Genomic DNA, 27,505 nt, shown 5'->3' on the forward strand with positions numbered 1-27,505 from the left:
AAAAGTTCTTCCTTGTTTGCAACCCCTTTTCTTCTTCTTCTTTTGTCTCAACCTCTCTCTCCCCGTGGTTGCTGTTACTGTTGTTATATATTGTATTAGGTCACCTAGGGTTACTTTATATATCTAAACAAATGGCTCTAAATTATGATTTCTTTATTTTATTTTATTTTCTAACCCATTAATTTAAATAAAATATAACTATTATTATAACAAAATATACTTACTAACTTGCCATCTATTTTTTTTTTAAAATAATAAATCTTGCCTCTAAATTAAATACTTTCACCATAAATTTATTTTAAGTTTAAAATTAATTGAAAGACCCTCTAATAATATTTAATTCGCACTTAAAGATTCACAATAAAATATTTGAGATTTGTAAAATTATTATTATCTAATTATTTATTTTATTTGTATATTCAGGTTCTCACAAAAGGGCTTGTTGAGAATATGAGGTACCTGAAAGTAGATAGTGACCTCAGTGATAAGGGAGCCAAAAGGCATCCCAATAGTCCGATGAGGTTTATTCACATAAAGTTAGATGATCCTCCAAATGTAAAGTGGTAGGTCGATACTAGCACCGGAGAGCATGGCATAGAGCAACTCTTAGACCGAGTTCCACCTTTTCTCTTAAACTAATTGGTTATAGGAAAGGATACACTTATGTCTTTTATGGCATTCAACATCGCATGTCGCGAGCCTGTTTTTAGAGTAGTTGTAGGAAGCGGCATTGTGTACCAACAATCTCTTCTTTACGATGATGCTCCCACAATTCGAACCCATGACAACTTGGCTCTAATACTAATTGTTAGGATTAAGTGCTTGTCATTTCATCAAAAACCATAGGTAGTGGTGAAGGTGCAACTTTATTTCCTTATATGCATAGTAGCACAAAGCCCCACACTTTGTGGCAGGTGGGCATGAGGGGTGTAGACACCCCATTTTTGACCGGCCTTAAGACTCAGACGTCATCGATTAAGCGCTCGGTGATGGTGCATGTTGTGCTCGTTCTGAGGTTTCGGAGTTTTTGGCTGAGAGCCTTGCCTCCAGGCCTCTGAACTCTTTGTGCTTTGGCTCGGTTTGCGAACCAAGCCTCGTTTTCCTTGCCTGAGGAAGGGAGAGGTCTTGTAGACCACTCTTTTGTGGTCGTAGACCACTTTTCCCGTTTGGAGACCAATTTCTGATTTTTGGAGCCTTCGACCGCGCGCCTTGTCTCAGGACTGCTTAACGTTCTTTGTTTGGCGTGGTTTTTGAACCACCTTGTTTCCTTGGCCTAGAGGGCCACTATGGTTTGGGAGACCACTCTTGTGGTCGTAAACCACTTTTGGTGCTTGTCAGTTAGTTTTCGAGGCTCCCGACTGCGCGCTTTGCCTCCCGAACTTTCGTCTTGCATCCGTTTTGGTTTGTTTTTGGTACAAACCTTGTTTTCCTTGTTTGGAAGGTGGTACAAGGGTAGGAGACCAGTATTTCCCCTTGGAGACCACTTTTCCTCCTGCCAGCCGGTTTTCTGGTTTGACAACTGGTCTCCCTGATCTTTGGACCATCAAAAGTGGTCGGCACCACACCATGTGCTTGCTTTCATCCTCTGGACCCTCTCCCACCATGGCCGACCAGTTTTTACTCTGGGAGACCACTTAAAGTGGTCGGCCGACCACTTAAGTAACTAGTCGACCACTTTAAGTGGTCGGCTACTTTTTGTCACCTTTTTGGAGATATTTTCCTCCAATTGGCACAGCTGGAGGGCCCTGAGATCATCCTCCATACACGTGTTTGGCCCTTAGCTTCTTGGAGAAGCTTTAGATTTTTGTTTCTATAAGAGGGAGGCTCCTCCTCCCTCCTCTAGGTTCAGAAAATTTGCTTCAAGAGTAGCTTTGTCTCTATATTACTCTTGTTCTTGATTTTGGCCTTAAAAGTGTAATTTTGTCATATTTTTGTACACAAACACACACTCAAACACCTTGCTTATGTTGCTGAGGCTTCTTGAGGTTGTTTTTGAAGTTCTTGGGCTGGTTTGAGCTCAAAGAGGTCGCTGAAGTTGCAGTACTAAAGAAGGTCTTCAAGGGTGAGTCTTTGACCCTTAAATCTCCCATTTTTGCTTAAGCTTTTGGACCCTTTTGCATACTGTTTCAAGCTTAACTCTAAACTGGAAAAAGTTCTATTTTTTTATGCTTAAAAAGTTTGTTTCAGGTCACTTTTTCATTTGGGGTGATCTACCCCTTTTAGGCCTTGTTAGGCCTTGTTTTGAGCCATTTCCTTAGGCGCTTGTCGTAACCTTTGCATGACCTTTGGTGGAAAGGTGGTTTTGAAGTCTTAAATAGGAGAGGGTTATCCCCTCTCCTTGTATTTTGAATACTCGCTATATATGCCTCATGTTTGAGCATGTGTTTTAAGTTTGTGTTGGCCATGTCTTAGCATGTATTTGTGGTTATTTTGTTGAGGCTTACCACTATTTTTTCTTGATTTGGTCATCCCTTGCATGCATAATACACTTGTAGTGTAAATCTTACAAACTAGCTTTGTGTGTCTCATGTTTCAGCATGTCTTTCTAGCTTGTTTTGGTGCCATCTCAGTAGGTTTTTGGTGTTGTTTTAACATGACTTAGATCTTTTTTTGCATGGTTTGGTCATCCCTTGCATGCATAATACACTTGTAGTGTAAATCACACAAACTAGTCTTGTATGCTTCATGAAGTAGCATGTTATTCTAGCTTGTTTTCTTTCCATTTCAGCATGTTTTTTGTGATGTTTTGCCATGTCATGACTCTGTTTTGGGTGGGTTTGGTCACCCTTTGCATGCTCCATGCACTTGTAGTGCATTTCCTTGAAATAGCCTAACATGTATCATGTTTTAACATGTCATTCTAGCATGCTTTTAGCTTAACTTCATAAAGCTTTTGTCCATGTTTTAAGATGCTTTAGCTCTGTTTTTGTTTTTTTTGACCATGCATGCTTTGCTTTGTATAGCCATGGTTCAACCTAGCTCGTTAGCTTTGTGCATCAAGTCCACTAGCATGCTTTCCTTGGACCATTTGAATGATTTGGCATCATTTATTATGTGATTTCAGTTCATGTTTCATGCTCATGCACTTGCATTTATCACTCCTTCAATGCGTTGGAGGGTTTGCCCCTTTATGCCTTAACATGAGCCATTGCGTATGCCTTCATGCCTTTGCTTGCGAGCCATCATTTCTATGTGTTTTGGGGGTTATTTTGCCATGATATAACTCTGATTTTTGTCTCTTAAGTCATTCCATGCTTAGTCTTTATAGGTGTAGTGTAATCCACCTTATTTGCCTTGTATGCATCATGCCTTATGCCCTTCATGCTAGCTTGTTTTGGCTTCCATCCATGCATGTTTTAGTATCATTTTGGCATGATCTAGAATTGTTTTGGGTTGCCTTTGCCATATCCTTCATGCTTTGTATAGCTATAGTGCAATTGGCCTTGTTAGCTTTGTATTTTGGTGACTCATGTGTGCTATCTTTGAGCTATTTAGATGATTTAGCATCATTTAATACTTCATTTCAGAGCATATGGGATTGCCATGTTCCTATTTATTTCATGCTTTGAATGCTTTAAAGGGTTGTGCATTATTGCCTTGTTTGTGGCTTAGCTTGTATGCTTGCATGCCTAGGACTTTGAGCCTCCATCTTAGCATGTTTGGACCTACTTGAGCTCTGTCCATAGTTGATTCATGCTTTTGTGCCATGTATTGCATGCCTCCTTTGTAGTCCTCTTTACTAGCTTTCATGCTTTAGGATTCTTGCATGCCTTGCGTTGTTTAAATGGTTTGGCACCATTTCTTACCTTATTTCAGTGCACTTGTTGTTGTTACACTTCCATATTTGTCACTCTTTGAGCACTCTCAAGAGTTGTGCTCTTAGGCCTCTTTGATGGGCCATTGCATGTACATGCTTGTATATGTTTCATGTGCCTTAATTTTATCAACAACGGCCACTGATTTGGGCATGGCTGAGGTCTATCCATCTTAGTTTAAGTCCATTGAGCATGGTTCATTGCATGTTGTTTGCATGCTTACATTACATCGCATTGTGTATGCCATATACTTTGCATTATGTATGCATAGGTTACATCGCATTGCGCATGCCATATTGTTCATTGCATTGAGTATGTTAATTGCCCTTTGCATTGTGTATGCCATGTAGTCCATCCGCATTGTGTATGCTAGTATGCCAATTGTATGCCATTTGCATTAGATGTTTGCATGCTTAAGTTGCATTACATTCATTCGCATTGTGTATGCCATGTTATGTGTTGCATTGTGTTTGGAATAGGTGTTAGTCCAAACACGAGAAACGAGGGACGTTTCATACTTGAAGTGATGAAACGTGCCTTAATTCTCGGTCGCCGACGCTCTTGATCATCCATGATAGAGTTACAGACCTTATGTGTTTACTTGTGCATTCATTTTTACATTGAATTGTGCAACTTCACCTCTCGGCCATCATGCATTGAAATGCCCGATTGGTGGCCCGAGGGTTAAGAACCACACTCCCTTGAGTTCATGACATGATAGGGAGGGTGGTTGTGCACACATATCTTGCAAATACATTGCCATGCCCTTTCTTGCTCTCTGTTGCAGCAATCTGGAGTTCAGCTGCAACAACTGGTCGGCCAGCCAGAAAAACTAGCTGGCCGACCACTTTTTTTAACTTTCTGCAAGAAAAGTGGTCGGCAGGTGTCTTGGGAGACCAAAAGTGGTCGGCCACCCTCCCACAGGTCTCCCAAGATGGAGTTTCAGCTTTCTGGAGCTTGGTGCAAGTTTTTGAGGACAAATAAAAATAAAGGCAAATCGGGGCATCGCATTGGATTTCCAAATGAGGCGACCGGGTTTGCATGCATTCCTCTCCCTTTGAGGCTCCTGATTTATTGCTTTCCTTAGCTGCCATGCTTAGATAGCTAGCTTATGCTTTGGTTTGTACTTTAATAATTAAATACGTTTAGTTATTTCAATTTGTTTTGTAATAATTAGTTAACTAGGATTAGTTAATAAATTATGTTGTAATAATTAGCTTATTTAGCTTAGATTAACTAGTTAACTTCTTATTTGGTCCCTCCGTCGAGAGGGCGCATTGTTGTAATAAGCGTGTGTACGTGTGATGTATGTCTTCTAACCCCCATTTCTTTGTCCCTTTTACTTAACCGCTTACGATGGTTAGTTTTAGGGCATATTTCGTTTTAGCATACCTTATGCTTGCATGCGTGCATCCATTCATCTGTTTTGCATGCACTGGGCTCGGCGCATCATACTAACTGCATTGTATTACAATTCCTATTTGAATACATGAACCAAGTTGCATTTCACATGCCATTTCTAAGAATAGTCGAGCCTATCTTAGTCGCATTTCGCATGTGTTGCATTAGCCATCCTAACATGAATTAAGATCATGCATGATTTCTAACTAGTTCCTTGTTTTGGCTCGGAGTACACTGTGAGTGTTTACGCTTTAGCATACTGCATGTGTGTTAATGCTGCCATGAAAGCATGCTTGACATGAGGCTAACTGCTTATGTGATATAACTGCCTGAATGCCTGTGGGTGAAGGTTGAATTACTTGAATTGGAACAATTCATCAAATCCGCGTTTTAGCCTACTTGCAAGTAGCAAACTTCAAACTGTTTCAAACAAGCGAATCTGCAATGTTTTGTTCCAAATTAGGTAATCTAGTCTATACTTGTATGCTGTGCGTATCACGTAGTAAGATTAGCTAATTAACCGGAATAAGAGCACATGTGTTTTCAAAAACAAAATATCATGCTTAGTACAGGCCGATCTTTGATCGGGCGAGCGGGGGTGCTCATTGCATGACCTTCCCCTCTCGTACCCAAGTTCCCGAGCCGAGGCAACTTTGGTGATGACAGACAAGTGGCCTTCAGCATGAGTCAGGGTTTCCTAAATTCCCCCAAAATAAAATATTTAGGTGGCGACTCTGTATCTGGCAAAGCAGTCCATGTTTGGCACTTCTTTATTAAAAATCAGTTTTTCAAAACGATTTGCCGAATTTGGACTCTTTGGTGATTTATCGGTCTTACATCGCACATTGTAAGATTAGATTCAGAACCGTGACATTTGAGTCATAACTATAGTAGCTCGGAACAAAACGAGATTCGGTGCCGCCTCTCGCAGGCGCGCACGGATGTCGGGGAGTTCCCGGGAGCGCATCTACAAGGGGCTGTGCCATAAGTGCCAACGGGATTGGCTGTCAAACACCGATGCCCCACCTATACGTGATAGCAAGTCCATAAAGTGATCATTGGCCCCATAACCAACAATCTCTCCCCTAGCGACACCTAGGGGACTTGAACCTGTGACCTCGCTCTAATACCAATTGTTAAGATCACCAAATTCGGGTTTAGAAACACCTTTTTGTAGAAAAAAAAAGCTTTTTCAAAACAAAATAGTAAGAATATTTACGCAAACATTACCTTGATGGATAAGGAACTGAATCTCCAAACTTATTGCGTGGGGCCGATTGTAATGACCGAAATACCCTGACACAATTAAACTACCTTAATCTCAATTTTGAATCCAAAAAATAGCCAACACAAAATATCCTATTTTAGTGAGCCTTTACATCATGTATTACTGAGTACTAATAATGAAAGTAAGCCTCATACTATGTGATGATGTGGAGTCTACTTTCAACATTTATCTTTTTTCTAAGTGATTTAAGCAAATGAAGATAAAACATCGTCTTTGCGAGTCTCATTACAGGCTTAAAAAATAGGACTAGATAGATCTAATTAAAGCACTAACATGAGACGATCTACTTTCAACAAAAATTTATGTGGCTCACTATGGTGGTTTTCATAAAACTGAAAAGTGAAAACTAAAGAATGAAAATTAATATTGCAGATTAAATGTTGATTTTTTTAGGCTGAAAAGTTGTCTAATAAAAATTTTAGTGCTGAACTAAAAATAAATTATTTAAGGGCACCCGATCTATAAATCCAATTTTGTACTTTCTATGCCCAAAGATCCACACTCTAAAATACTTTGTCTATAAGGACAAGCTCTTACAAAACGACCAAATTACCTATCTATATATACCAACAAAGCACCACGGTCACTATCTGCTCTCCCCCATCAACACCTTCACCGTCACTGCCCACTGCCATATCATCCTCGTCATCAACCTCAGAGATGAGAGGGACTTCGTCGTCACTTAGGCAACGCTGTCATCCTCCTTTACACCATGATCTGAGAAAAGAGAAGACTTCGAAGCTCAAGTTCCACAGTCATCGCCGCCCCGAGCAACCTCCACATTCCAGCACCATCGCCGCCATCACCTAAGGTGGGCCTCATTTCGGTTCGGGTCAAGATCTTCCAAATAGAAGACGTTACTGTCTTATTTTCTAGCATCTCTGCCACCATTCTCCTACAGACTCTCTCATCTACCTCTCATTCAATCAGGGCTCCTTCAACATTCCCAACAACACAGACGATGACTCGCCTCCCTATAACAACCCCGATTTGTAATTAGCTAATGAACCATGATTAAGAATGCCTAATGAGTAATAAAGATGAAATCATGTGTTAATTGTGCATTTCATGTGTCATTTGTGATTACATTTGTTTGATGTAGGAATGTCTGTTAGAATTTTCATTTCGGTATGCGAATTGAAGGCCTTATCGACATCTAAACACGAAATTGACTAGGTTTATGCGTTCTTTAGAATTTTTAGAATGATTTCAATTCGGAATCAAATAATTAGAATAAATTAATGAGAACTAATTACACTTAATTAGCCCAATGCTAATCAAGCCTATATAAGGCTAATATGAGTGCTAGGAAACAACTACACACACTCCTTCATCATCTTTTGAACAACAAAACTTAGAGAGAGGGAGAGTATGAGAGAATTTGAGATCAAAGAAGAGAAAAGGAAAATTTGATGGAATTTGAAGACAATTTGGAGCTTTGAGTTAGAGTTACACTTGAAATCAACCTTTAGGCAAGATTTATACTCCTAAACTTTGTCTTTAAGATATCAAGAATATGAATTCAAGAGAGTTAGGTGGCTAAACACAAGAAATAAGCTAAGATTGAAGGATTTAAGCTCAATACGTACATGCATATATAATTCATGACATTTGAAGTTGTTTTCCCAAAGAATTCTTGCATGCATGTCATAATCCTATCTTTGTTTTGGACATTCATCATGTTCTATGTCATTTTTCCTTAGTTAATCATGTTTTCAAAGTAAAGAACTTGGATAATTACATACATGTGCATTTCACGTGAAGAGGAGCATAGCTTTGATTTGGTTTTGATGAATTGGCATACTTTGGGCCTTGATTTTTACGAAACGATCTTCAATTCATGAAGTATAATGAGTTCCTACATGTTTCTCAAGTTTTGGGCCCAAAGGATTCAGTTTTGGTACTTTGGAATTGAGTTTTAAACTAAGAACAACAATTTGGAAATTCTAAAATTTGGTCGCGAGCGACCAAAACTTCGCTCAAGCATAAATTACGAGCTCCCCATGACCGATTATGCACTCGAGTGAACATCTTTTTTCTCAATAGTTGGCTCAAGCAACTGTCGAGTGACCGTCGAGCGTGAAAATCGAGCATCCAATGCTTTTATAGACTTTACAGACCGCTCGAGCAACCAAAGTTGTGCTCGAGCAAACTACCCTTCTTTCTAAAATTTTGCAAGTGTTTTCAAAGTACATGTTTGCATCCTGATTGCATCTAAGCCATTCCTAGGTCATGTTTAACATGTAATAATGAGGATAAGAGTTAGAAATACACACCAAGAAATAAAAATAATAAGTTAAGCGCCAATGGCACAAGTGTTCAAGTGTATCTATCACGTGTTTGTAGGTCACGTGTTAACATCCACCTGATCGATTTGTTTTGTTCAACTGATCTGTTCTACATCTAGAGCTATCTGCGAGTAAATACTTTGCAAAGTTTTGTTTGAATTTAAGTATTTTTTGAACAATATGATATGATCTGTTTTCTAAAATGCTATATGTGAATCATGAATGATTGTCCAGTTTTTTTGAAATGTGTTTGTGCAATTCCTAGCATCAAGTGTTCATGTGATATATGTGACTCGGTACTAGGGTTTCACGTGGGTTCCATTTATGGAACTGGTTATGCATAATCGTCTTTATCAAGTGAAAGTGGGTCATCTAAATGGCCATCTCAAGAAATGGGTCTTATGACCAACTCAAGTGAAAGTGGGTCCTTGTGACCACCTCAAGTGAATGTGGGTCTTTATGACCAAGTGATTTCTAGCTAATGGATGCACCACGTATAACTGTTTATGAAATCTGTATAAGTATATGAATCCAAATCTATTTTTGATATGAACTCTGATATGAATTCTGATTTCTGAATCTGTGATAGACATCATTCATAAAACCTTTACTCTATTGTCATTCACTGGGTTCCAGCTCATTGTATTATTTATATATGTAGGTGATCAGGTGCGGGACCAGGCCTAAGTTGCTAACCTGGAGTTCTGTTTTGCCAAGCCAACCACCGTGCCTCCCAAGGAGGTTCCCAAAGTGTTTTAAATGTTCAAGTCACATGCACGTGATGTCTGTCTTTATCTTTTCTTTCTTTTGTTAAACAAGACTTTTTGTTTAATCTGTATATGAGGCTAAGTCCCTTTCTGTTTTGTTTTTAAGTAGGTGACGTAAGACAATGATGTATATATACTTATGACGTCATTATATATATATATCTGTGTGTGTGAATATAATTTTTAAATTTGTTGTCTCATATACATCTGCACAGCTCTATGGACATTGTATTTTGATATTTGCTTCCGCTAGCCCCTTATTTTGTTAATATGTCTCAAAGGCTTTTGGTAATTTTAGGATTACTAGCTGGTTACGATGCTAAACCTATAGGGATGGGTTTGCGTCGTGATACTCCCTCTGACGTGAGATTCACTTTTTGAGATCTGCAATCTCAAATTTATTTTTTACGATCTCCAATCTCAGATCTCTACTATTTCGACACCAATCTCTCTCTCACACACACATACACATTCTTGCTTTTTGTATGTGTGCATTGTAACACCCTCAAAATTAACCCATTATATATCATTGACATGCATTATTTAAAGAAGACAATTTATTAATTCATTCATCAGAGTATTACCAAATAAAGTATTACATGTATCATCGAATAAAATGCCCTACAGGCTTACATCTTTTCAAGCCAACACTTGGTAACTCAATACAAGAAAAAGCCCAAGGCTTGAATGTTTACATGTACTAATAATTAAAGACAATTAACTAAAAGTAGTCTTCTTCAACCCAGAAGCCAAACCCTCCCAAACTAAGTCCTTGGAGGTAGTTTATCACCTGAACCTGAAAATGATGTTCCCATAAAGGGTGAGCCATAGCCCAGTAGAAATATACTAAACCACATATAAGCAATGAATAAAGCAATAGCATTCAACAGATGGTTAACCAAGATAATCAATTACTTCATTTTACAGTCTCATGACACTATTGTCTAAGATACGTTTTACTTTCCAATTTTATCAACATGGCTCAGAACCTGGCCAAACTTACAACAGTGAATCACATATATAATATTCACATTCTTCCAATATCAACAAACAAATGAGACTCAAGCTCAAATCAAACACTTCATACTTCCAGATTGATACACATTTTAGTGCTGTATCAATAAAACACTTCTATATAAATAAACACACATAAAAGTGATGCTAATGGAGTCCATCTCCTATCTCCTCCCAAACAAAATCCGGTTTAGAGGTCCATCCCCTATCTTCCCCTAAACCGTGGAGTACATACCCTATCTCCTCCCACACACAAAACAATGTATGCAAATGCAATGCTCAATCAATACACGTATTTTCTGTATCAATTCCATAGTCAAAATTAATGACTTAACCAATATGATTAGTTTCAGTTATTCCTAATCCACATGCAATGTCTACAACAATCACGACTATCCTCCACCGATAGCCCAAAACAGTTATTTCTAAACTGAAAATAACTATATCAACAATTCAATAGACAAATGATACCAATTACCCAGTTACGCCATTTAATCAATGAATTCCCCAATTCAATGAATTTAACCCTCTTTTCCCAATTCCTTGAATTACTTATACAAATTAATTCAATAATACAACTAGGGTTTTTCCCAAAATTTACCAAAGTATCCCCAACATGTTAAAATACCAAAACTTAGAACAAAACCTATAAAATGGAGTAGGAAATCCCTACCTCAAAGAAAACAACTCAAATGGTGCAGAAAGAGATGAGTGCCCAAATGCCAAAGTGCTCCAAATCGCCAAATGCTCAGATTAAATGGAAGCCCTTGCCTCACTCTATCTTTTTAATGAAGGATCTAGGGTAGAAACACTCCCTAAATGGATCAAATCTAAGAGAGAAGGTGAGTAGGGAGAGAGAGAAGTCGGACCTAGGGTTTGGAATCAAAAAGAAGATGAAAATGACTGATCAAAACCCGCTGCTGTAAATAAATACTGGACAGGCTCGCTCGAGCGAAGACTTGGTCGCTCGAGCGACCAGACACAGAGAAACTACGCTCGAGCCAAGGAAGCCTTGCTCGAGCCAACAACCCAAAAGCTCGCTCGAGCGAAAGAAAGCTCGATCGAGCGAAGAACTCAAACCCTCAGGTCTGTAAACAGACACACGCTCGAGCGAAGAAACTATAGCTCGAGCGAAAGATGAACTAACTCGCTCGAGCGAAGAAAAGCTCGCTCGAGCCAAGAATGCAAAGCTACAGGTCCATACAGGACGCCAACTCTCGCTCGAGCGACCCAAACCCCAGCTCGAGCGAAGAACCAAAACGACATCTCGCTCGAGCGACCAACGCCTCGCTCGAGCGAAACACCAAAAACCTGGACAACAACACTTGGTTTCTAAACCCAACCAACCTAAAACAAACCTGCCCAACACATCCTATAATTCCAAAAGAGAAAATAAAGGACAACAACACCAATTATACAATGACAGAATCTACGGAACCTAAGTCCGGATACAATAATCAAATGGGAAAAGACCGGGGTCGCTATAACCTCCCCCCCTTCAAAGAATTTCGTCCCCGAAATTAAGCTTAAGTTTTTGAAAACAGATTTTTCTCAATTCCCAATGATATTATAAAACAATAATAGACAGCTTGACCCAATGCTGGTCACTTCATCTCTTTATCAAGAGGCATCTCACAACATATATAAAATAACATATATTTCAACTTGTATTAATATTATGCATTATTCCTTATCATATTCAGTTGCACGATATATACAACACATTTAACAATGCAATCAACATATGCAATGTTACACTAAACTTCTATAATGAAGCAAGTTTCAAAATGCACCCATTTACCAAAACATACTCAATGTTTCACAACTTAAGACATATATAAAGCTCTTAAGTTCAACCATATTACAAAATCTAAATCCAAGATTACAAAGTAATAAACATGTCTGGGTATTTTTCACGGACTTCCAATTCACGTTCCCAAGTGGCTTCCTCCACTCCATGATGTTTCCACAAAACTTTTACCAAAGGGATGGTCTTGCCTCGCAAAACTTGATCCCGCCTATCCAAGACCCGAACCGGTCTCTCCTCATACGAGACATCCTCATCAACCACTAAATCGGTCCAATCCAACACATGTGATGGATCCGGCTCATACTTCCGAAGCATACTCACATGAAACACGTCATGTACTCCGGACAACTGCGGCGGCAGAGCTAAACGATAAGCAGCCTCGCCAATTCTCTCAAGGATCTCAAACGGACCAATGAACTGAGGGGACAACTTCCCACTCTTCCCAAACCTCATCAAACCCCGTCTAGGTGATATCTTCAGAAAGACATGATCACCCACCTTAAACACCAAAGGCCTCCTCCTACGGTCGGCATACGATTTCTGACGACTCTGTGCTGTAACAAGCCTCTTACGGATAAGCTCAACTTTCTCCGTCGTTTCCCTCACCAACTCCGGACCCAACAGAGGTGCATCACCCACCTCAGCCCAACAAACAGGAGATCTACACGGTCGGCCATATAAGGCCTCAAACGGTGCCATACCGATACTAGACTGGAAACTGTTGTTGTAGGCAAACTCTACCAACGGCAAGTGCCTCTCCCACGATCCACTAAAGTCTAGAACACAACCCCGAAGCATATCCTCAAGTATCTGAATAGTACGCTCGGACTGTCCGTCAGTCTGAGGATGATAAGCCGTGCTAAAGGTCAACTTAGTGCCTAAGGCACCCTGCAAACTCTGCTACAACCTGGCAGTAAAACGAGGATCTCTATCCGAGACAATCGTCACTGGAACCCCGTGTAACCTCACTATGTCCCGAATGTACAAGTCGGCAAGATGATCTACCGAATCTCTCACGCGCATAGGAATGAAGTGCGCCGACTTAGTCAACCGGTCTACAACCACCCAAATAGCATCACTACCCCGCTGAGTCCTAGGAAGACCCACAACGAAGTCCATAGTGACGTGTTCCCACTTCCACTCAACAATAGGCAAGGGTTGCAACAAACCCGCTGGCCTCTGCTGTTCAGCCTTCACTTGCTGACAAGTAAGGCACTTAGATACGAAAGCTGCCACATCTCTCTTCATACCCCGCCACCAGAACTGACGACCCAAATCCCGGTACATCTTAGTGCCTCCCGGATGCACCGCAAGGCGTGAATGATGAAACTCTCAGAGTACCTCCTCTCGGCAAGACTCCAGCACAAACGGACGGTCTCAGTATCTCACACTCAGGTCAGAAAACACCGTCAAACCCTTCTCAACTTTCCCACCGGAAATCTTCTCACGGAGAGATTCTACCTCAAGGTCACCTCTCTGAGCCTCTAACACTCGAGTTACAAGTGTAGGCTGTGCAACAACAGAAAACAAGGCCGCAGCCTCAACGGATTCGCCCAGAAGTAAATCAAACTCCCCAAGTGCACCCAACATCTCCCATTCTCGGATGGCTATACTAGCTATGTCGCCAATAGGTTTCCTGCTAAGGGCATCGGCCACCACATTGGCCTTTCCCGGATGATAATGCAATTCAAAATCATAATCCTCTATAAACTCCATCCACCTCCTCTGCCTCAAGTTCAAATCTTTTTGTGTAAACAAATATTTCAGACTCTTATGATCCGAGAATACCTCGAATTTCTCACCATAAAGATAATGCCTCCAAATCTTCAGGGCAAATATCACAGCTGCTAACTCTAGATCATGCGTAGGGTAATTCTGCTCATGAATCTTCAACTGACGTGAACCATAGGCAACTACTTTCCCTTCTTGCATTAATACACAACCCAGACCCTCTCGTGAGGCGTCACAATAGACTGCATAACCCAACCCTCTCTCTGGAATAATCAATACTGGAGTGGTAGTCAGTCTAACTTTCAACTCCTGAAACGACTTTTCACAAGTCTCACTCCATACAAATTTGACTCCCTTCCGAGTCAGTCTAGTCAACGGTGATGCTAACCTGGAGAATTCTTTCACAAACCGACGGTAATACCCAGCTAATCCCAGAAAACTGCGGATCTCAAATACACTCTTAGGCTGTGCCCAATCTTGCACTGCCTCCACCTTAGATGTATCAACAGACACTCCTTCCCCGGATACCACGTGGCCTAAGAATTTGACTTCCCTCAGCCAGAACTCACACTTCCCAAACTTGGCATACAGCTTATGGACTCTAAGTAACTCAAGCACCACCCTCAAGTGTGACTCATGCTCCTCCTCAGAAGGCGAATAGATAAGGATGTCGTCCACAAAAACGACTACAAACCGATCCAAGAATTCCCGGAAGATCCGGTTCATCAAGTCCATAAAGACTGCCGGTGCGTTGGTGAGCCCGAATGGCATCACCAAAAACTCATAATGGCCATACCGCGTACGGAATGCCGTCTTCGGAATATCCTCTTCCCTGACCCTCAACTGGTGGTAACCCGATCTCAAGTCTATCTTAGAGAAACAACGGGAACCCTTCAACTGGTCAAACAGATCATCTATACGGGGCATAGGGTACTTATTCTTGACCGTAGCCCGATTCAATTTCCGATAATCTATACAAAGTCTCAAAGCACCACCTTTCTTTTTAACAAAGAGGGCCGGTGCTCCCCACGGCGAAACACTAGGGCGTATAAAACCCTTGTCTAGTAACTCCTGGAGTTGGATCTTCAACTCAACTAACTCGGCTGGGGCAAAACGATAAGGTGTCATGGAAATCGGCGCCGTGCCGGGCACTAGGTCAATAGAGAACTCAATCTCCCGATGCGGTGGCAAACCTACAAGATCCTCGAGAAAGACATCCGAGTACTCACAAACCACCCTTGGCAACACAATCAGAGTCTCATTATCCTCACTAATCAAAAGGTTAGCAAGTAGCCCACTAAGCTCACTCCTTCCTCGCGGAACATACCCCGGTGGCAACACATCACCAACCCGGTCCCCCAGAAAATGAAAATACTCTCCGCTCATGGTACAACAAGTGACCCTCTGGCGGTAGCAATCAATAACTGCCCGGTATGACGATAACCAGTCCATACCCAAAATAACATCGAAACCCCTCATAGGCATAACTACAAAGGAAAATGGGATTCTATGATAATCAACCTCTATATCACAACCCCTAACACCTTGTTTCAAAATCAATTCACCCCCAAGAGGTGATACTACACATATAGGAGATGCTAACTGTGCTAACTCCAATTCCAAAACAGATGCAAATGCAGCAGACACAAAGGAATGAGATGCACCCGTATCAATCAAAACATTAGCAACCGAGTTGCAAAACAAGAAGGTACCTCTCACAACTGATGGAGCCGGTACAAGATCCTGCGCGGTAACAGCGTACACGCGCCCAGACGACCTCTGATCAACCTGCTCACCCCTAGGAGCATAAGATTGCTGCACTGTCTGGGACGATGAAGCCCCCTGATTAGCCTTCGAGGCCTGACCCGACTGAGCTGGCTGCTGACCCTGAATCGGCCTCAAACCAGATGCACCAGGTGTGCCACCCAACTGTGGGCAATACCTCTTCATGTGCCCTGGCTGACCACACTGATAACACGAGAGTGGCTGACCTCTACCCTGACTCTGGCTCTGAGATCGAGCCGAAGAAGATGCTGCTCTCTGAACTCCTCCCCTCTGAGGACAAACTGGAGACTTGTGGCCCAGCTGGCCACACTTGAAACAGGTAATATCTCCCTGACTGCCTTTCCCCGAACTAGCACTCGGTACAGGAAAAGTCGATCTAGAAAAGCTACCCTGAGACTGCTGGGGATTAAAACCCTTCTGTCTCCTACCATCATTCTGACCATCCTGACTCCTCTTGAAGCCCTTCTGCCCTTCCTCCTCCTCCTGCATCATGATTTCCATGTGGGCTGCAGCATCAACCATACGCCCATAATCCCGAATCATAGTTCCCCCAACTCTCAGCTTGAGGCCACGCCTCAACTTCTTCTCAAACTCAATACAACGGCGTTCCTCAGACGCCACCAACTCAGGTGCAAACCTGGACAAACTAGTAAATGCAGCCTCAAACTCGGCCACAGAAGAACTCGACTGCTTAAGCTGACAGAACTGGTCTCGCAGCTTCTCCCTGACTGCCGGAGATAAAAACTTCTCCTGGAAAGCATTCACAAAAGCCTCCCATGTACCTCCTATACGCCCCTTAGTAAACCTCCACCACTGACCTGCATCCCCCTTCAACTGGAAAGATGCCAAGGTCACTCTCAACCCCTCGTCTTCGATGCCAAGCATCTCAAACGTCTTCGTTGTCTGTTCGAGCCATTCATCTGCTTTAAGCGGCTCTTTAGGATCACCCACAAATTCATCCGGATTAGACCGGAAAAACTCCCTCTTCAGAAAGGAAGGTCCTGCTTCCGCAATAACAGCCTGAGCTTGATTCTAGCTCTGAGAATGCCTACTGACTCCCTGAATGCCCCTGCTATCTCTCGGGCTAGAGCGCCCATAGCCTGCTGGCCTACTGGCTCGGCCACATTGGCCTGGCCAATTCCCTCTTGAACTGCCGGAATCTCTTCTGGCACAGGCACCTCCTGCCTACCCGGCCTACCACGCCTACCGCGTCCTCGTCCTCGTCCTGACATCCTAATAAAGGGAAACAAAGACATTAGCACATTAATAAATGTGCCGAAGCTAAACACTCGCGTCCTAATGCAATGGACAACAATAATTCATTCCACGTAAGCACATAATCACATAAGCACCTACGAATTTCATTCCCGGATAATGATAGTCCCAATGCGTTACTATAGTTCCGGTTGGAAGCAGCAGTGATCAAGTGCCTTTCCAACAAGACTACTAGAAACTCAAGGGTCCAATCAACATCCTAGAAACTACATTCCAAACTCACATAATCACATACACATGTTATCACATAAGCATATAACATTACACTAAGTCTCTATCAAACGAGACGAACCCAATGTGATACTAATCACTTCCCACGTACCCAAAGTATTCAAACCCGGTACGCTCTGATACCAAGTTGTAACGCCCTCAAAATTAACCCATTATATATCATTGACATGCATTATTTAAAGAAGACAATTTATTAATTCATTCATCAGAGTATTACCAAATAAAGTATTACATGTATCATCGAATAAAATGCCCTACAGGCTTACATCTTTTCAAGCCAACACTTGGTAACTCAATACAAGAAAAAGCCCAAGGCTTGAATGTTTACATGTACTAATAATTAAAGACAATTAACTAAAAGTAGTCTTCTTCAACCCAGAAGCCAAACCCTCCCAAACTAAGTCCTTGGAGGTAGTTTATCACCTGAACCTGAAAATGATGTTCCCATAAAGGGTGAGCCATAGCCCAGTAGAAATATACTAAACCACATATAAGCAATGAATAAAGCAATAGCATTCAACAGATGGTTAACCAAGATAATCAATTACTTCATTTTACAGTCTCATGACACTATTGTCTAAGATACGTTTTACTTTCCAATTTTATCAACATGGCTCAGAACCTGGCCAAACTTACAACAGTGAATCACATATATAATATTCACATTCTTCCAATATCAACAAACAAATGAGACTCAAGCTCAAATCAAACACTTCATACTTCCAGATTGATACACATTTTAGTGCTGTATCAATAAAACACTTCTATATAAATAAGCACACATAAAAGTGATGCTAATGGAGTCCATCCCCTATCTCCTCCCAAACAAAATCCGGTTTAGAGGTCCATCCCCTATCTTCCCCTAAACCGTGGAGTACATCCCCTATCTCCTCCCACACACAAAACAATGTATGCAAATGCAATGCTCAATCAATACACGTATTTTCTGTATCAATTCCATAGTCAAAATTAATGACTTAACCAATATGATTAGTTTCAGTTATTCCTAATCCACATGCAATGTCTACAACAATCACGACTATCCTCCACCGATAGCCCAAAACAGTTATTTCTAAACTGAAAATAACTATATCAACAATTCAATAGACAAATGATACCAATTACCCAGTTACGCCATTTAATCAATGAATTCCCCAATTCCATGAATTTAACCCTCTTTTCCCAATTCCTTGAATTACTTATACAAATTAATTCAATAATACAACTAGGGTTTTTCCCAAAATTTACCAAAGTATCCCCAACATGTTAAAATACCAAAACTTAGAACAAAACCTATAAAATGGAGTAGGAAATCCCTACCACAAAGAAAACAACTCAAATGGTGCAGAAAGAGATGAGTGCCCAAATACCAAAGTGCTCCAAATCGCCAAATGCTCAGATTAAGTGGAAGCCCTTGCCTCACTCTATCTTTTTAATGAAGGATCTAGGGTAGAAACACTCCCTAAATGGATCAAATCTAAGAGAGAAGGTGAGTAGGGAGAGAGAGAAGTCGGACCTAGGGTTTGGAATCAAAAAGAAGATGAAAAGGACTGATCAAAACCCGCTGCTGTAAATAAATACTGGACAGGCTCGCTCGAGCGAAGACTTGGTCGCTCGAGCGACCAGACACAGAGAAACTACGCTCGAGCCAAGGAAACCTTGCTCGAGCCAACAACCCAAAAGCTCGCTCGAGCGAAAGAAAGCTCGATCGAGCGAAGAACTCAAACCCTCAGGTCTGTAAACAGACACACGCTCGAGCGAAGAAACTATAGCTCGAGCGAAAGATGAACTAACTCGCTCGAGCGAAGAAAAGCTCGCTCGAGCCAAGAATGCAAAGCTACAGGTCCATACAGGACGCCAACTCTCGCTCGAGCGACCCAAACCCCAGCTCGAGCGAAGAACCAAAACGACATCTCGCTCGAGCGACCAACGCCTCGCTCGAGCGAAACACCAAAAACCTGGACAGCAACACTTGGTTTCTAAACCCAACCAACCTGAAACAAACCTGCCCAACACATCCTATAATTCCAAAAGAGAAAATAAAGGACAACAACACCAATTATACAATGACAGAATCTACGGAACCTAAGTCTGGATACAATAATCAAATGGGAAAAGACCGGGGTCGCTATATGCATTCTTGCGTTCATGCGTTTGTTTGTTTTTTTTTTTTTTTTTTTTTGAAGATTTGAGCTTAGATCTGGTAAATGCTCAAATTGAATAGATATTTAGAAAATGGCTTTTACTTCTTTGATTTTTGGTAGCTTCAATTTGTATAGATAAAGGATCATCTGTTTGTATACAAATAACCATCCAGTTCCTTCTCTCTCTCTCTCTCCCTCTCTCTCTCTCTCTCTCTCTCTCTTGTTGGTAGGTGTTGATGTTATTGTTGTTGTTGTTGATGATGATGATCATCATCATCATAATCGTCACCATGAAACAGATTGCAACATATAGGGAGAGAAATAGAGAAAAAGATTTGAACAACTAAAAAAATTGAATAGATAGGGTTTGTTTTGGTTTGGTATTGCAAGCAATATAGGTTGGTTTGGGTACCTATTTCAACATGTAGGATTTGGTTTGCTTGGTATTTCAACAAATAGAAAAAAAAAAATTAAATTGACTAGATAATAAAATTTGGATAGATATTTGAATAGATAAAAGAAAAATTTGAACAGATAGGCAATAGATAAAAGAAAATTCGAACAGATATACAAAAAAAATTGAATAAATAGAAAATAATTTGAACAAATAGTAAAAAAAAAGTTAACAGATAAATTAAGGGGTAAAATAAAAAGCAAAATGTCTTTCAAAACAAATAAAAGGACTTTTCACCGAACTATTTCACAAAGTGTGGACCTCTCAGCAACAAAAAATATCCACTGGACCTGATGCCTTATATCTTTCTTTTGTTGGACTTTTCAACAATTATCTCATTATTTAATGTATATAAGATCAAATTTGAAATTTATTATTTTCAAATTGTGTATTTTAATTTTTATATTGTGATGGTGGTGGTAATAGTGGTGGTGATGACATGATGGTGGTGATAGTAGTGGTGGCGGCAACGATGATGACACAGTGGTGGTGGTGGTAGCGGTGGTGGTGGTGGTGGTAGCGATAGCGATGGTAGTGGTAATAAATTGATAATAGTGTTTATGACAATAACGACAATTGTGATAAATGTGAGCTGTGAATTAAAATATTGATACTAATAACATGACAATTGTGATGAAAGTGAAATGTGATTAGAATTAAAAAATAGCGGGTGAGTTGTGAATTAAAATAAAATGACAAAGGTTTTCCAAAATAAAATAGAAGAAATAAATATGCACGAATGCAGGTACAACTCGTGGTTGGAATTATGGGTGCTCAGTGGATATTTCGATATGCCCAAATCGACCGAACTAAACTGATCCGCTGCATTTCGGACGGATGCATGATGACAAGTGGACGATTATGGATTGATTTTTTTCAATCTACCTAGTTTTGAATGGATGATGGATTTGAGATTCATTTGGTCACAACCGAGCCGCCAAACCGCAAGCACCCTTAGATTTGTAAGATTTTGTATTTTCAATTTGTTTAGATATTATGTTTGTCTCTTGAAAAAGAGTTTAGATATTTTGCTGTGTTTTCAATTTGTTTTCAATTTGGAAATCCTTTTATCAAATGACAAATGTTGATATTTGGTATTTTTGTGTGAAAAATATAAGGCTTAATTTTGTCATTATTTTTAAAGATCAAATTAAATAGTTTTTGAATAAAAAAAAAGGTAATGAAATAGTTTAGATAATGCATGGTTTTTTTATATGTATATGTTATTGGTATTTGACAATTTACTTGATAATCTTTTGGTTATATTGAGTTGGATTATTATTCAAAAAAATGTTGACAAGTTGAATTATGTTCAAAATTTGTAAAAGTTTAAACTGCCAAACCGACTCGCATCCATCCGCCGATCTGCTTAATCCACATCTGCCAATCCGACGGATGGATATGGATTGGTTTTCTCTAATCCGCCAATCCGGGAGATGAATGGCAGATTGGAAGTTTCCTAACAACAATCGAACCGCGAACATCCTTGATTAGAATAGGAAAAAAAAAAAAAGGAGTACGAATGCACAACTCACAATTGTTAGTAAAAAAATATTACGTAAGCTAACAAATCGTACAAATTTGTGTCCCTTCCCCAATACATAGAAAATTAATTCTTAGTCTAAGATATTAAAAATATACAATAATGTTTGGAAGCTCTAATTTGAGAGCTCTAATGATGTGGAGAGTACCCATGTGATATGAGGGCCCACACTTCTCTCTATCCCTTTCTATTCTCTCTCTCTCTCTCACTCTCTCTTCCACCTCATTAGAACTCCCATTGAAGTTACTATTTTAAAATTATGTATCACTATTCAAACATATATGTGCCCTTTACAGATTTGTCATTCTCATTCCAACTAACTCGATACAGTAAAATATGGACAACATTGACCCCTTATAAACATAAGAAAACATTTTCTCTTATTATTAGTATTTCATTGTCATTGTCATTTTCATTTTCATTTTTATTTTATTTTTTTTGTCAGTTCTACGAATTTGAATGTTAAAATGGTCTTATTGTAGTGATATATACAATATTGAAATTATTTTGAAACATGGATAATTAATTTTTTTACGAAACTAAAATTATGTGTTTCAAACTGATTTAACCCAATAATTTACTTTAGATTTATCCCTCGATCAAAATGCTAGCTCCAACACTAGTCATGTCAATGGTAGTTATTTAGTAATTACGGAGTGTAATGTGACATTATCTATATGATGCTCTAAACCAATCATATAGTGGAAAATTCTACAATAAGACATGTTGATTCACCTTTTTTAGGTAGTTGAATGATAAGAAATGACTCATTAATTTGTGTTGCCAATTTTTATTGGTTGGAGTATCACTTAGGCAAAGTTACATGCTACTCCAGGAGTATTTAATAATTTTCATATGTTATATTATAAATTTGTAAGATTTTTTAGTTTGTATAGTAGTATTGAATTAGTAATTGTGATATTCTTCCAAGTTACTGGATATAAAAGGATGTCCATCCACTTGGGGAGGTTGCAAGTTAATTCTTCTAAATTCATTATTTATTTATTTATAACAAAAATGCAATCACTACTCAGTTAAGTTGTCAAATTTAGTAAAGCATATAGTGTATTTTTTCATGGATTTATAAACTTACCAACCATAGAAATCGCAAGAATTGGATCAGCATTGCAATGTTTTCTATCTATTTTTCCATCACCGTGGTATCCCTTGTGCCGAGTGTCAGGATGGAGTTATGATTTTCACATAGGGGCAAATATATATATATATATATATATTAATAAAAAAATTTAATAAAAAATATGGATTGTAATAATAATTTTTTACTGACATATAAAAAGCAAAAAATAAGATATAAACATGTACAAATAATCATTTTAATTTTATTCACATTGAAAAAGATATTAATTATAAAAGTAATTTATTTACTAAAATGAATATCTTGAATTGTACTCGACGTTCTTTCATGTAATTAACAACATCTATAATAGAATTATTTTTAAAATCTTGCATGATGTCTTCCTTAATGAACATGATAAATAACTAACTAATACATTGTTTTATTATATGAAAATGATTAAATAACTAGCTAATACATTGTTTTATTATCTGAAAATAGGACTTGTGATCAATGGTAGTTATAAAAAATTATTAATTTTATTATATTTTATATATATATATATATATATATATTAATTTAATCCGATGTTTTATAGATATAGAGGAGTAACTACTTAAAATTTTTATAAAAATGAAGAGATGATGACCACTTAAAAATTATAAAAGAAAAATACACTTAGAGAGGGCAAACCTCTGTAATTTGGAAATAATTATAATTAATACTACTATAATAACGAATCTTTTTGACATTATAGAGGGCGATCGCCTCTCTTACCCCCTTGGGTCGGTGGATCCTGATAAGTACTATTTACTCAACCCTATTGTTCACTCAAACACTGGATCCAATGGGGGGTTTGAGAGGGTGCTTCTTTTAGGTTAAGACACAGTTGTATTTTTCTAATCATAGTGAAAAATCGCAGCAGTGGTGGATGTAGCCCTATTCAGAGGTTAACCACGTAAATCCTTATGTTCTTGTGTGTGTGATTTGTTTGATTCGTTTTTCTTCTTTGTTTGTTATTTCGTATATCACTGATCTTGGTTAGGAATGGTCAATTCCTAACAACTGGTATCAAAGCATTGGTTCGAGTGGGAGCAATGGCTACAAACGAAAAGATTAGAATCAATAAATTCAATGGCACAGATTTCAAATTTTGAAAGATGCAGATTGAAGACTATATGTATCAGAAAAAAACTGTATGAGCCCTTTTCAGGGACGATACCAGAAAAGATGAAGGATGATGAGTAGACTCTTCTTGATCACCAAGCGCTAGGTGTTATTCGGCTAATGTTGTCTTATAACGTTGCGTTTAACATAGCGAAGGAAAAGACTACAACGGGTCTCATGGCGGCACTCTCAAACATGTACAAAAAACCCTTTGCCTCAAATAAAGTTTATTTGATGCATAGATTGTTTAATCTGAGGACGACAGAAGGTGGTTCAGTGGTTGAGCATCTGAACGAATTCAATATTGTGGTAACACAATTGAGTTCTGTATCTATCGAGTTTGATGATGAGGTTAGGGCTTTGATTCTTCTATCTAGTTTGCTAGAAAGTTGGAATGGTACTGTAACAGCAGTGAGTAATTCTTCGAGAAAAGAAAAGTTGAATTACAATGATATTCGAGATTTCATTCTGAGTGAAGAAATTCGCAAAAGGGAATTATGGGAAACATCAAGCTTTGCCTAGAATACAGAAGCTAGAGGAAGATCAGTAGGGGAAAACCTGAACCGCAACAAATCAAAATCCAAACACAAAAGCAAGTCAAGAACTGGAGAGGGACAGAGTTGCTGGAACTATGGAAAGAAGGGACATCTAAAAGGAGATTGCCCAACATTGAATAAGAACAAAGGTGATCAAGATCAAAAGTCTGCTAATGCTACAACGGAGGAGATTTATGATGCTTTGATCTTGAGCATTGACAGCTCTCTTGAATCTTGGATTTTAGATTCTAGGGCATCATTCCATTCTACTTTACAGAAGGAAATCATGGACAATTACATTGGTGGTGATTCCGGGAAGGTTTATTTGTCTGATGATGAACCTTTGAAGATTATGGGTAAAGGGGATGTAACAATCAAGTTGCCAAACGGATCTGTTTGGAAGATACAGAATGTCAGACATGTGCCTGGTTTGAAAAGAAACTTGATTTCTGTTGGGCAACTTGATAATGAAGGTCATGTTGTAACCTTCATGGGTGGTTTGTGGAAAATCACCGAAGGAGCCATGGTTGTTGCTCATGGTAAAAAAAAAAAGCACCTTTTACACGACTACCAGCAATAGGGATGTAGTACAAGTTGTTGGTGAGAAGGAAGACTCAAATCTATGGCACTAAAAGCTTAGGAATATGATTCAAAAAGGGATGAAGGTACTTGCATCTAAGGGAAAACTATCAGATTTGAAATCGATGGACATTGACTTTTGTGAGGATTGCTGTAGACACCCCATTTTTGACCGTCCTCAAGACTTGGACGTCACCGTTTGAACACTCGGTGATCATCCATGCTCGTGTTCGTTTTGAGTTCTTGGAGGTCTCGGCTACGCGCCTCGCCTCAAGATCTCTCAACTTGTCTGTTTTGTGCTGGGTCATGGACCAAACACTTGTGTTTTTTGCTTCTAAGGGAAGAGGGTGGCTTGTTGGCCATCCCCACACCTCACCGGCCATGGCATGATGCCACCGGCCTTGTTTCCTTGCCATCGGCCAAAGGTTGTGGCCGATCGGCACCTTTTGTGGTCGATCGGCCACCTTTGTTAGTCAATTGGCCATTTTGGCTGGTCAACCCCTATTCATCTACTTTTGCAGATATTTTTATGCCAGCTGGAACAGCTAAGCTAGCATCCACAATTGCCCCCCTCCATACACGTATATGGAGGGATTTGCCTCTTGTTTAGCTTCTCTTGGAAGCCTTAGAAATTGGATTTCTATAAGAGGGGAGGCCCTCCTCCCTTCTCAAAGGTTCTGGAATTTAGGGTTAGAGTTCATATCTCTCTCTCTCTCTCTCTCTCTCTCTCTCTCTATCTCTCTCTCTCTCTATATATTTGTGTGTGTATTTGTGACCAAAAGTGTGTTTTGTTCACATTTTTGCACTAAAACACCTAGCATTACACCATCCTCTTGGAGCTGAGGTCCTTGGAGGTTGATTTTGGTGTTCTTGGGTTGCTTTGAACTCAACAAACCAGCTGGACCATTGTTCTTGAAGAAGGTCTACAAGGGTGAGTGTTCTTGCTTTAGTTTCCCCATTTTTGCACAAGCTTTTAGCCTATCTTGCTTATTATTTTAAGCTTCGACTATAACTGATAAAAGTTCTAATTTTGTGTGTTTTAGAACTTTGTCTAAGGTTACTTTGAGGTTTGGGGTTGTTTCCCCCCTCCAAGGCCTTGTTAGGCCTTGTTTTAGGCCATACCTTTTGGCCATTGTTCTTAGCTTTGCATGACCTCTCTACTACTGAAATCCAAAGGATTTTTAGTGGTGGAGAGGTGGTTTTGGTGTCCTAAATAGGAGAGGGTCATCCCCTCTCCTTGTTATCTTTGATGCTTGCATAAGTGGCTTGTGTTGTAGCATGTGTGCATAGCTTTATTTGGCTCTATTTCAGAGGGTATTCAGTGTTATTTTTCCATGATATACCTTTGTCTCAAGTTGGTTTAGACATGTCATGCATGTTTTGCATACTTGTCTTGTAATCCCATGTTTTAGCCTTAACATGCATCATGTTGTAACATGTGTTTTTAGCATGATTTGGCTCAATCTCAAGAAGCTTTTAGTCATGTTTCACCATGCTTAAGGTCTGTTTGGTGTCGATTTGATCATATATGATATGCTTTGTATAGCCACCATGCATTCTAGCTTGTTAGCTTTGGGTGTGTGAGTCATTAGCATGCATTACTTGGCTCATTTCAATGATTTGGCATTATTGGTTATGGTGTTTCAGTCCATATTTCACACTTGTATGCTTGCATTTTCCATCCTTTCAATGCTTTGAAGAGTTGGTGTCTTATGCTCCATGATTGGGTCATTGTACATGCCTTTAGACTTAGGCCATTTAGATGCCATCTAAGCGGGGTTTGGGGCATATTTTGGCATGATATGATTCTGTTTTGCATTGAATAATCCATGCCTTGTTTGGTTGTGATAGGTGTAGAGCAATGCCCCCCTTTTGTAGCTTTGAATGCCCTTTGTTTTGGGCCCGTTTCTTAGCATGTTTTGGCCTTGTTCCATGCATGCTCTAACCTTGTCTTGGTCTGCCTTGGGACTGTTTTAAGTCCTCTTGGACCTTTGGGGCTTGGTTGATATGGTCATGGCATGAACCCCTTGGCTAGCCTCAAGTTTTGGACTCCCTTGCATGCTTACTTGAGTAGTTTGATTGGTTTGGCACCACTCTTAATATGATTTCAGAGCTTAGCATGCTTGTCATTTGTCCATATTAGTCTCTTTTAAATGTGTTTAAGAGTTGCCTCTTTTATGCCTTAGATGATAGGCCTTTGTGCATACATGTTTGCATATCTATTCCATGCTTTTGTTGCATCATATTGGCCACTGATTTTGGCATGCTTGAGAGCTACCCATGTTAGTGTAAGTCCATCTCACCATGTTGTTGCATGCTTGTTTCATTTTGCATGTTGATCGCATGCTATATATGTCCACATGTTTAGGTTGTGCGCCTATTGCATATTACATGTCAACATACTCACATTACATTAGATGTGTTGCACACTTGAGTTATTTGCATGTTTGCTTGCTTGCCTAGGTCACATTGCATTAAGCATGCATTCCTTGCCTCTTGTTCAACCATGATAGAGGTTGGGGACCTTTTGTGTGTTGTATGCATTTCATTTGATATCAAAATGCACCACTTCGCATCTTGGGCCATCATGCATTGAAATGCG

The sequence above is a fragment of the Camellia sinensis genome, chromosome 3 (assembly GCF_055761805.1).
Source record: "Camellia sinensis isolate YWXY chromosome 3, ASM5576180v1, whole genome shotgun sequence".
Taxonomy (NCBI): domain Eukaryota; kingdom Viridiplantae; phylum Streptophyta; class Magnoliopsida; order Ericales; family Theaceae; genus Camellia; species Camellia sinensis.